Below are 12,748 nucleotides of genomic sequence, written 5' to 3' on the forward strand. Positions count from 1 at the left end.
ATCATTGTATACTAGTCCACTTATTCCCCATCATTATATACTAGTCGATTTATTCCCCATCATTATATACTAGTCCACTTATTCCTCATCATTATATACTAGTCCGCTTATTCCCCATCATTATATACTAGTCCACTTATTCCTCATCATTATATACTAGTCCACTTATTCCCCATCATTATATACTAGTCCACTTATTCCTCATCATTATATACTAGTCCACTTATTCCCCATCATTATATACTAGTCCACTTATTCCTCATCATTATATACTAGTCCACTTATTCCTCATCATTATATACTAGTCCACTTATTCCCCATCATTATATACTAGTCCACGTATTCCTCATCATTATATACTTGTCCACGTATTCCCCATCATTATATACTAGTCCACTTATTCCCCATCATTATATACTTGTCCACTTATTCCCCATCATTATATACTAGTCCACTTATTCCTCATCATTATATACTAGTCCACTTATTCCCCATCATTATATACTAGTCCACTTATTCCTCATCATTATATACTAGTCCACTTATTCCCCATCATTATATACTAGTCCACTTATTCCTCATCATTATATACTAGTCCACTTATTCCTCATCATTATATACTAGTCCACTTATTCCCCATCATTATATACTAGTCCACGTATTCCTCATCATTATATACTTGTCCACGTATTCCCCATCATTATATACTAGTCCACTTATTCCCCATCATTATATACTAGTCCACTTATTCCCCATCATTATATACTTGTCCACGTATTCCCCATCATTATATACTAGTCCACTTATTCCCCATCATTATATACTAGTCCACTTATTCCCCATCATTATATACTAGTCCACTTATTCCGCATCATTATATACTAGTCCACTTATTCCTCATCATTATATACTAGTCCACTTATTCCCCATCATTATATACTAGTCCACTTATTCCTCATCATTATATACTTGTCCACTTATTCCTCATCATTATATACTAGTCCACTTATTCCCCATCATTATATACTAGTCCACTTATTCCCCTTCATTATACACTAGTCGATTTATTCCCCATCATTATATACTAGTCCACTTATTCCCCATCATTATATACTAGTCCACTTATTCCTCATCATTATATACTAGTCCACTTATTCCTCATCATTATATACTTGTCCACTTATTCCTCATCATTATATACTAGTCCACTTATTCCCCATCATTATATACTAGTCCACTTATTCCCCATCATTATATACTAGTCCACTTATTCCTCATCATTATATACTTGTCCACTTATTCCTCATCATTATATACTAGTCCACTTATTCCCCATCATTATATACTAGTCCACTTATTCCCCATCATTATATACTAGTCCACTTATTCCCCATCATTATATACTAGTCCACTTATTCCTCATCATTATATACTAGTCCACTTATTCCCCATCATTATATACTAGTCCACTTATTCCCCATCATTATATACTAGTCCACTTATTCCTCATCATTATATACTTGTCCACTTATTCCCCATCATTATATACTAGTCCACTTATTCCCCATCATTATATACTAGTCCACTTATTCCTCATCATTATATACTTGTCCACTTATTCCTCATCATTATATACTAGTCCACTTATTCCTCATCATTATATACTAGTCCACTTATTCCCCATCATTATATACTAGTCCACTTATTCCTCATCATTATATACTTGTCCACTTATTCCTCATCATTATATACTAGTCCACTTATTCCCCATCATTATATACTAGTCCACTTATTCCCCATCATTATATACTAGTCCACTTATTCCTCATCATTATATACTTGTCCACTTATTCCCCATCATTATATACTAGTCCACTTATTCCTCATCATTATATACTTGTCCACTTATTCCTCATCATTATATACTAGTCCTCTTATTCCCTATCATTATATACTAGTCCACTTATTCCCCATCATTATATACTAGTCCACTTATTCCTCATCATTATATACTTGTCCACTTATTCCTCATCATTATATACTAGTCCACTTATTCCCCATCATTATATACTAGTCCACTTATTCCTCATCATTATATACTTGTCCACTTATTCCCCATCATTATATACTAGTCCACTTATTCCCCATCATTATATACTAGTCCACTTATTCCTCATCATTATATACTTGTCCACTTATTCCTCATCATTATATACTAGTCCACTTATTCCCCATCATTATATACTAGTCCACTTATTCCTCATCATTATATACTAGTCCACTTATTCCCCATCATTATATACTAGTCCACTTATTCCCCATCATTATATACTAGTCCACTTATTCCTCATCATTATATACTTGTCCACTTATTCCCCATCATTATATACTAGTCCACTTATTCCCCATCATTATATACTAGTCCACTTATTCCTCATCATTATATACTTGTCCACTTATTCCTCATCATTATATACTAGTCCACTTATTCCCCATCATTATATACTAGTCCACTTATTCCTCATCATTATATACTAGTCCACTTATTCCCCATCATTATATACTAGTCCACTTATTCCCCATCATTATATACTAGTCCACTTATTCCCCATCATTATATAGTAGTCCACTTATTCCCCATCATTATATACTAGTCCACTTATTCCCCTTCATTATACACTAGTCTATCGATTCCTTTTCTTTGTATACTTCCATGTTCCATTATGAGAATAATCCAATTGTTGGCACGTGGTATTATCAAGTGGTTTTCTCGGCAGTAGCCATTGTGACTCCTCCACTAGTGACCCCACTCTATCCACTCCTCCTTTCAATATTGGCTTTATGCACCCATTTTATGCCTCAGGCACGGTCCAGCCCTTAGTCTCTTTTGGGCATTACAATCTCCCCTATTTCCTTATAGAATTTTATACCCAATTTTCAGAAATAAACCCACTGGTTATGATTCTCTTCCATGTAACGCTTAATTATAAAGCAAGCAGCAGATACATCAAACATCCTAGTGCCCCCCATCTCCTCTGCAGGAAGAATCCAGAATCCTCTCCTTAGCTGTGCATCTGTTTCATGATCATTGCTGTCCTCTTGGTTATTTGAATTATGTCCATAGAGATTTTCCTAAAGCTAAATGCAATTCCAGATTACTATTCCTGCACCCAAGAGCCTCCATGAACCTCTCGGAAATATCCATGACTGGATTATGTTGAAGAGTCAAGCAATGTGTGAGCTGCATAGAGCAAGATTAGTGATCAAAGCCCCCAACCTGACAGCCCCCAATAGAAGCCAATAGAACCATGAAGCACATGCATATGGCACAAATCCAGAATGGACCCTGCACCCAGAACACAGGACTGCAACAAGTCCCTTCACCCTGGAAGCTAAATGCCTGCAGGGACTGAATGACTGGGCTATTTATTTTTTTTTTCATTTACTGCAAGATCAGGCAATGATACATCCCACAAACATCTTTTCTTACACATGTTACAATGTATCAAGCCGGATGCAACACTAAAATGGAAGATGTATTGGAAAGGAAATAGACATTACACTACTCCCAGGTTGGAAGCTATAGATTGCCAGGTCTCTGCTCTGACTCTGTGGACCTTACCTAACATGGCTGTTTTATTAACCTGGTGTGAAGATCTTCTGCCCAGTAATGAAAACATGTTTAGATCAGAGGCAAAACTTATGAGCTGTTGTCAATTCCAGTTTGGTTAAAATAAGTATATTGCAAAAGGCTGTAAAATGCTGCTTTGGGTCTCCACCATGAGGAGCACACCAGGATGAGCCTGACAAGACATGCAATTCACCAAGGCTGCAAAGGCAAGACAATCTTAGAAGACATCTTTAAGAAAAAACCCAATGAAATAATGGAAAAAAATCAGATTATCCCCCCATTCTGTAGCAAGAGGCAAGACTCCATGGACTGAAATGGAATTGCAAATTGGAACCATTTTCTGTGCCATGTGTCTGCAGATCCAGCTTTTGCAGGTCTTAGGGAGATCTGAGAACATCCAGCAGAACCTCTCATGTATTTCTACATAAATCATCTTTTTTTCTATAATAATACAATGTAACCTGCTGCACATACATCACTGTTTCTAGCAAGGAGAGCAATTAAGGCAAGAGAGATAGCCCAGTGCAAATCCATCTCACTATGCAAACCTATTCCAGAGGACACTGTCTACTTAATTACATGCTGTCAATGGAGCAGGAGCTAAAGGGTCTGAAGGCAGAATTCTGCATCCTGGGAGCTCCTTGGTGTCTCTTTAGAAGCTCCTTGAGCCATTACCTCCAGAACTAAGACCCCAAATGTTCATTATTCCACCAGATAGAGTAACTTGTCCACCATCTATACTCCAGTGTGAAGTGATGGCCATGGTGGACCAGGGAGGTTCCCTATATGACAGAACCTGAAGTCACTCTTGCATCTGACATTTAATGCATACATATACTCATCCTGAAGATGCTACTACACGGTCTGAAGCCAGATTAGCTCCATCTCTTATTCCGGTCACATATTTAGCCAGATGATGCATTAGAGGGATGGCATAGTCAGGCTTTGCCTTTGGTCATCATGGGATGCATAGGGGGATTTAATGGGTATGGTGCAGAGGGGGATATAGAGAAATATAAGATAAAGTTTGCAGTAAGATATTGAATTAGTGAGATGCCACCTGACATATAAGAGGGGATTGCTCTTCAGATCTTTGCTGATTGATTTCAGGACCACTCTACAGTCTCTGCTGTTCGGTTACAGGGGTTCTCATGCTGATCTTATACCATTGCACAAATAATCACACCCCTATCCATAGTAACACATATATATTGATTCCTTTATTTTTTTTTTCCTTTAGCCACATGAGTAAAGGTTTTGCAATTTTCCCCCACACATCCCATCCACCTCCCCCCACCACTAGTCCATGGCTTCAATCAGATGGAATACCTTTCCCCTACCTTGTATGAGCTGCCCTGTGATCACACTCTCATCCTCTTGTTGCATGAAATGACTCCTTCTTCTCTTATTCCAGGCTGCTTTTACACCCTTGTCCTGATACAAGTAGGTCCTTTAAAGCCAAGTGCAAAAACCGGGCATCCCCCGGATAGAAAATCCTCAGCAGTTTGGGTCCAGTGCAAGCAGAGCATGAGCCTAAGCATCAGCAGCCCCTCAGTCACACAGCAGCAGCAGCAGCAGCAGCACCAGCACCAGCAGCAGAGGCAGCAGCAGCAGAGGCAGAGAGCTCTGCAGGCCACAGCTCACAGCTTATACTGTACATCACTACCGCATTCCTCCTAATAGCAGGCCCCTGCAAGGAGAAGCTGCTCCTCTGTGCAGCCAAAAGGCAGGAGTGATCCCCTGGGGAGGGGTCTTGGCATCCAGCAGATACAAGGGCAGGCTGGCAGCCTTTTTTTTTCTAACTAAGGGCAAGTAAATCCAGCTGGCCCAGATAATACAGCATAAGAGGCTCTCACCATATCAGGGGATGGGGACAGGCAGGGCTACTTAACCCTTTGCTGCACACTTTCTTGAGATAGGGAAATACTACTCATCCTCTGCTGCAGTAGCTCAGGAAATATGCATCTGTCAATCAATATTTGTGGTGCTGCTGAGTAATGTGCGGCTGGTAATCGCAGAGCCTTGGCTTGTAGGTTAAAATCATCAGGGATAAGTTATTGTAGCAGACTGTGTTGTGTGCAATAAAGTAAATTGTAATTATTATTATTTTATTTATTCATATTTATGTTTATTATTTTATTATTATTCCGTTTAGTATGTTTATTATTATTATTATTTATTATGTTTAATTTTTTATCGTGTTTATTATAAATATTTATTATTAGTAGTAGTAGTATTATTCAGATTATTTATTATGTTTATTATTATGTTTTATTATTATTCCATTTACTATTTATTGTTTTATTATTATTATTTATAGTTTGTATTATTTATTATTATTTCGTTTATTATTATTATGTTTAGCTTTATTTATTGTGTTTATTATTATTTATTATATTTATTATTATTTATTGTGTTTATTATTATTTATTATATTTATTATTATTATTATTTATTGTGTTTATTATTATTTATTGCATTTATTATTTATATGATAATAAACAAATATAATAATATTATCATCACTAATCTCATGTATTTTCTTGTTTTATAGGGATTAATGGATATCTTAAAGAGCCATTCCCTTTAAAATTAAAAGCTTTTAAAGGGGTTCTCTCATCCAGACACACTTGGCCCCCTCTCTATTAGCCAAAATATGAAATGTCTATTAAAAGCAACTGTTGCTGTAATGGAACCAGTCTGGCCATTTATTCTCTTGGTCTGTCATTCATTTGCTTAGCTGCCATGTACTACTACTTATCTCCTGTAGTAGGCGCTGCAGGTAAAATGTATGGCTAGGTGCAGCTTCCTTAGTGATAATTGTTGATTTGTTAAAGGGGTTGTTCACTACTACGTTATTGATGACCTATCTTTAAATAAGTCATCAATATAAACGTGGTGGGGGTCTGGCACCAGGTACCTGCCCTTATCAGCAAAACCAAAGAAATGAGCTGGAGTACAAGTTGGTATAGGTGAAGCGTGTAGGAGCACGTTCACACTGTGGCCATTAAACAGACAAAACCTAAGATAGAAACAAAATGAGCAAATAACCTGCTGTAAGTGAATAGTTATAATGCATAAAAATAACATAGCGTACTTAGTAAACACTTTTTTTTTCAAAAAGGCATAAAAACCATCCCACCTTGACAAGGTGTACCCCAATCGGGATGGTATGTGCTCATTTTGTTTCTTAGATTTTGTCTGGAAAATGGCCACAGTGCGAACGTGCTCCTACACATTGCACGTATACCAGCTTATGCTCCGGCTCACTTCTTTGGTTTTGCTGTAGTTTCCTGTACTTTGTACAAACAGAGGCATGGCTCCCACTTTTTTTGAGCTAGTCATTTCATGTATATACCTTCCCATGGATGGGCGTCTGAACAGTCGTGTCCCGGTCCTGCTCTGCCCCCAGCTACACTGAGGTCGTCTGACACAAGATGAGGTTTTAATACTAGAGGATAGGACCGCCCTGGTTGGGTTCACCTTGTCGTGGTTGGATGATTTTTACACTTTTTTTATCAAAAAAAGTGTTTATTACGTCCCCTATGTTATTTACATGTACTATTACTATTTACTTATTTACATGGTATATGTTCATTTTATTTCTATCTTAGCTTTTATTTTGAACCAACCCCCATTAGCTGCTACCAGCTGCGGGAGTGGACAGATATAAGCAGCATAACACGGCAGCTCCGTACATTGTTTAGTGTCCAGTGCCTCCGAATGTTAGACCCCCATCTATGAGATATTGATGACCAATCCTGGGATTGACTCATCAATATCCTATTAGCATAGAAGTGGACAACCCCTTTAAGATATTCAAAAAGACACATGCTGGTGGGGGGTTGTTACAGATTTTGCATTTCTGCTCCCGGGGTCTTCAGGTCATACCTCTGCCTTTGTTGATCAGCAGGTCTCCCAATGACTTGTCCACTTTGGTCAAGATGTCAAAATCCCTTTAATTGTTAAACGGGTTGTCACTGGGTATAGTAAGACACATTTGTCTTACTATACAGTGATCTGGCGATGGCAGAATTTGGCAGATTTGCTATTCTGGGACTAGAGAATTCCAACCCGAGAGATCAATAATGGTGGTTGTGTTGCCTAATATACAGATTATATCAGTTTATCTTGTATTTTATTGTCACTGGCAGGGACTCAGGAAGCTGAGATGTGAGGAGCTGTTTGCTGATCTCACACAGTAGAGCTGCTTTAGTTACACAGGGGTAAAGCTGTGAGATCTACAGCTCCGCACACCTCAGCTTCTTCTCCAGCTGGACATATGGATATTGGGGTAATTTGCAGTTACCTGAATTTTCAGCTGGAATATATAATTGAGCTTTACCTTTACACATAATATATATTGGAATCAAAACCCGGGTGCATTACACAAATTTCCCATCAGTGTCACCATACATCACACACTCCCTTCCCCCCATATGGAGATTATACTTGTCAATCATTGTGTCATTTAAATCAGCGGTCCGTATAGAATTCAGATTAAGAGCAAATGGGATCACAAGCTTTTATGGCCCAAGTGCAATCTGGTGGTGGAAATAATAATGGTGCAAATTACAGTAGTGTAAAAGGATTGATTCAGAAGCGTCTTGCAATCTATTGAAAATGCAGCATGCACATAGCCATACTACAAATGCATAGACGTATAGGGGTAATAATGCAGCACTTTTCACAGATTCTTTGCAAAACATGGGAATAAATTTGATCACCATTCAGCGGTACATGGAGAGACTTCAGGTCCATGATACAGAATTATAGAATTTTCTTGTAAAGCTCTGGGTTCAGGCTTTCTATGGCCCTGAAGCTACTTCGTTACATCTCACTGCTTTTGGGGAGCGAAAGTAACAACTTCTTAGAGTTTTGTGACACCCAGATGGTGAGACTTCTCCTTCCCACTTCTATGAGCCATGCCCATGGCATATTATACAACCCATTCAGACTAAGAAGGTTCAGTGCAAGGAATCAACAGTTGTTTGTGGATATAATATTAACAGCAAAATGTTACTTTACGCTGATCTAAAATGAAATACTATGAAATCTCTGCAGAAGAACATTCCCCTTTTATCCCGACTAGATTTTGTTTCCACCATATCTTATATACAGGTGCTTCTCACAAAATTAGAATATCATCAAAAAGTTAATTTATTTCAGTTCTTCAATTCAAAAAGTGAAACTCATTATTAACTTTAACAAAAAGTTAATAAATTAACTTTTTGATGATATTCTAATTTTGTGAGAAGCACCTGTACTTCATCAGAGAAATCTGCTTGTTTTTCCACCTATGAGTCATTTCTGCAGTTGCCTCCTTAGCTCACTGAGGGATCAGATTACAGCTGACAATTAGAGATGAGTGAACCTGAACTTAAAAACTTAAGGGTTCGTACTGGACAGTTAGTGTCTGGGGCTAAACATCAAACACGGATGTCTTGGATTCCGCTGCAATGTTCGGAGTTCCAGGGAGGTCCGTTGCAGAAAGAAAAAGAGAAAAGGAGAGAGATATTTTTTTTCCACCTCAAATATTCGGGTCTCCATTGTTTTTAATGGGGTTCAGGTTCTGGTTGCAGTTCGGATACAGTTCTGGCATCCCTACTGACAATCAGATTGAAGTTATCTAGAGGTGAGAAGGGAGGAGTATTGTGAGAGAGGCAGAAAGACACACACAGACTAGTTCTTAGAGTTCTTAGTGTTTTGTCTCACCACAGAGCTGGATTCACATCTACACTGCTCAGTGCTGCTGTATAATGTCCCCCATGCTGCTGCTGCTGCTTCTGATTATGTACTGCAAAGAGACAGGAGAGCAGAAATCCCTCATGTCTGTGTGTGCTGCATATGGGAGGCGTCATGGCATCCTTTAGCTCAGAGACAACTGCAAATTATAGAGAGAAGCTGCAGAGGGGAAAACTGGTGAATAACACAGGATACAAGTCATATAATTACCAGAAATAGCTTTTTCTTGATGATATGACAGCTTATTCTAAAAGTCACCTAAAAAGACAGGCATCCATTAAGTGGTAACAATTATTTCACTTATTTTATTAAGCTGGAGACCAGTTTAGGACACATCACACGGTTCTGGCTGCACCTCAGTATAGGACAATGGAGGGAAGGATGAGTCCTCGCTGTGATTGACAGCTGAGCTCCTCGGTGGCTTCTGCTTAGTGTCATTTCCTTCCTCTGTAAAATATCACTGGGATTCTTCAGGACAGATTTTTTTTAATAACATCTCTATTGCTTTGTTTGCAGAGTGCCCAGCGGAGTCGGTGCAGCCGCTTCTCCGATCCCTTTTCTTACCATGATATTTGTATAATGCTGTTTTCTGAACCGCGAGGACACAATGATGGATCCGACATTCTCCACTCCAAACAGTTAGGAGAGTGAAATCACTTGTAAATTATGAGAACAAATATTATTCGACTATGTATATGTCACGTGACTATCAACGGCACTGTATATGGGGGAGAAGGAGGTCAAACACCTGAAAGAGCAGTATGGGCTCAGGACTAGAGATGAGCGAACCTGAACTTAGTTAGTGTCCGATGGTAAACGCCGAAAACCGACTTCACCCGGAAGTCCATTGCAGTGTTCGGAGTTCTGGGGGAAGTCCGGGAAGAAACGGAAGAGAGAAAATTTTCCAGCTCAAAAGTTCGGGACCTCACTGTTTTCAATAGGGTTCGGGTTCTGGACCAAGTTCAGGTACCGTTCTTGTACCCAAAACGAACTTTGGAAAACCAGAACCAGAACTTGCACGGGTCTAAAGGGAAAGCGAAGGTGGTAGAATGCATGGCAGAGATTTGGAAAGTTTGGCCACATACTAGTAAGGACGGACATGCCTATAAGCGCTTGGCTCTGTTATTTAATGTATCAAAAAAGAGGCTTAAAGTATGTTTCTGCAAACAATGGTGTCCAGACAATTATGGGGTGATGAGGGGGAAGAATTGCCATTGTGCCCTTGAGTGACTATGTCCAAAATAAATAATAACGTAAAGGGGTTGCCCCAGAAAAGACAGATCATCGGTGACCCATCAGTTGAGGTCAGTGTCAGTCTAATAGTAGGGTTTTAACTCCCAACACTCTCTCCGGAGGTGGCCATTAGAAATTTGCTTTAAAGGGGTATTCCCATCTATGACATTTATGGCATATCTGTGGAATGTGCTATAAATGTAGTAAAATGTGGATCTAATCTATAAGTGCCAGCGGTGGATTGAGCAACGCCACGCATGTCTAGTTGGCATGAGTCCGGATGTATGCAAATCGCATAACTTATGGACACGTGACCGTCCACTCTCACCACCGACGCCAGAGAATCCTGGTGTGACACCCCAGGGGTCTGGTTGCCACAGTAATAGAGATATTATGTCTGAGAGCAGGTGGGAGGTTTCTCTGGTCAGGAGCCCTAAGCATGCAACACGGCCCACCCAGACATGGGAGGGGAGGAATCTGCCCTTATAAACTGGGTCTGGGGCGGGATTAGGTGAGACAGAGCCTGCAGAACAAGCAGAGCAGTCAGAGCCTAGAGTGAAGCTGCAGACACAGGAAAAGATACATCAGGAGCTCTGTAGGAGCAGCAGCTGAAGGCCAGGGGCTGTGAGCAGAGATATAGCTCGCCCTGGCTGAAGTTACTAAAACCGGACACAGGAGTCCGAGGCTGTGGGGACTGATATATACCCAGCAGTAGAAACCAGCCGGCAGGGGATTACAGGTCCTCTGGCCATAGAAGCCCGGAGGCTCAGTTACAAAGAAGGGACCAGCGCCGCCATCCAGGAGCGGAGGCTAACAGAAGGCCCCAAGTCACCAGCCATACGGGTGAGCACCACACGGTATACTCAGGGACGTGGGCTACTTGTAACCGCTGACAGCAAGGTAGCCAGGAAGAGTGCAGATAGTCGGGGAGGCCTACAACTCCACCTGGCCAGGGGAACTCCTGCATGCTCGCAGACTGACCAGGCCCCTTATACTAGCCAGTACTCCCGGGAGGGTCTGCCTTGTACCATCAGTAAAGACCCTGAACTGCACCTCACGTCTCTGTGATTCCTTGCCGCACCAGCACCATTAGCACTGGGACCCTCACACCATCACTCCCATCATCTCTCACATTAGCTGCCCTGAGGCAATACTTCTCCCGTGGGGAGTTATCCCATACTCGGCTGCGCAAACAACATCAGCCTCAGCGGTCGACAGCGCAGCGGCGGTCCCCACTGACCGCAATCCACGGGTGGCGTAGTCGGACATTTGCTATACATTAAGACTGCCACTGGTTTGACCACCCTGGGCACGGACCGGGTCACCGCCACACGGAGACTACAACCCCCAGCATTCTACAACAGGCCCGGTTCCGGGTTCCCCTGCACAACACAGGCCCAGGGGGCGCGTCAACTTTGGCGTAGTCGGCAGGATTTCGTCCCCGCAACCACCGGGTACTGCGTGCCTGAAAAAGAGACTTTTATACTTACCTGTGGTGAAGTTTCCCGCCATCCGGAGCCGATTCCCGCCATCAGACGCCATCTTGGACCATTTCCCTCCGTCTTCTGCCTTCTTCCCGCCATCCGCAGCTGCTTCCCGCCTTCGGACGCCATCTTCGGGACGCCGCACGGGAAGAAGAGGGGCGTGGACGGCGAAAGCGCGCGAGATCCGAAGCTCCGCCCCACTCTCTGACGCTGCGCAAGGTCCTGGAAGGGAGGAAGAGCGACGCTGACGTCATCGGAGCGCGACGCCAGGTCCTCAACCCCGACGATCGACTGCGGAGCCGCGGCCTACGGAAGAAGAGCATCGCAAGGTAGGCCACGGTCCACTAGGGGGGAGGAGGATGCTGGATACCGAGGGGAGCTCCACTGCCACAGCCACCGCAACCGCTGCCGCAGTCATGCCATTCACCATGCCCTATATCCCGGGGGCAACCTGGCTACCCCAGTACTCAGGGGAGTCACATACTCTAAATGACTTTAGAGAAAGACTGGATAGCCTCTTCCAGGTGTACCCCCTCACAGAAGAGCAAAAAGTGAGCATCCTGGTGGCCCAATTAATCGGGGCAGCCCAAAGGGAGGTAAAGTCCTGGCCACCTGGGAGGAAGAGGACTGTCAGAGAAATACTAGCCCGGCTGAA

The 12,748-nt window shown here is 41.7% G+C and overlaps 1 protein-coding gene across 9 annotated transcripts in view; it reads right to left on the minus strand.

Annotated features, from left to right (window-relative positions):
• Positions 1 to 5,476, minus strand: part of DAB1 (DAB adaptor protein 1) — a 1,162,683-nt gene extending 1,157,207 nt beyond the window's left edge. For 3 of the 9 annotated variants that reach the window (XM_073643720.1, XM_073643719.1, XM_073643717.1), the window contains exon 1: positions 4,972 to 5,473. The gene's annotated coding sequence lies outside the window, so the exon portion shown is untranslated. Of the gene's footprint in view, positions 1 to 4,971 lie in introns of all 9 variants that reach the window. The other 6 variants (XM_073643713.1, XM_073643723.1, XM_073643721.1 and 3 more) reach the window with 6 other exon arrangements.
• Positions 5,477 to 12,748: the final 7,272 nt, after the last annotated feature.

Source organism: Phyllobates terribilis, unplaced genomic scaffold (assembly GCF_046119375.1).
Source record: "Phyllobates terribilis strain yellow unplaced genomic scaffold, ASM4611937v1 Scaffold_8__6_contigs__length_399053987, whole genome shotgun sequence".
Taxonomy (NCBI): Eukaryota; Metazoa; Chordata; class Amphibia; order Anura; family Dendrobatidae; genus Phyllobates; species Phyllobates terribilis.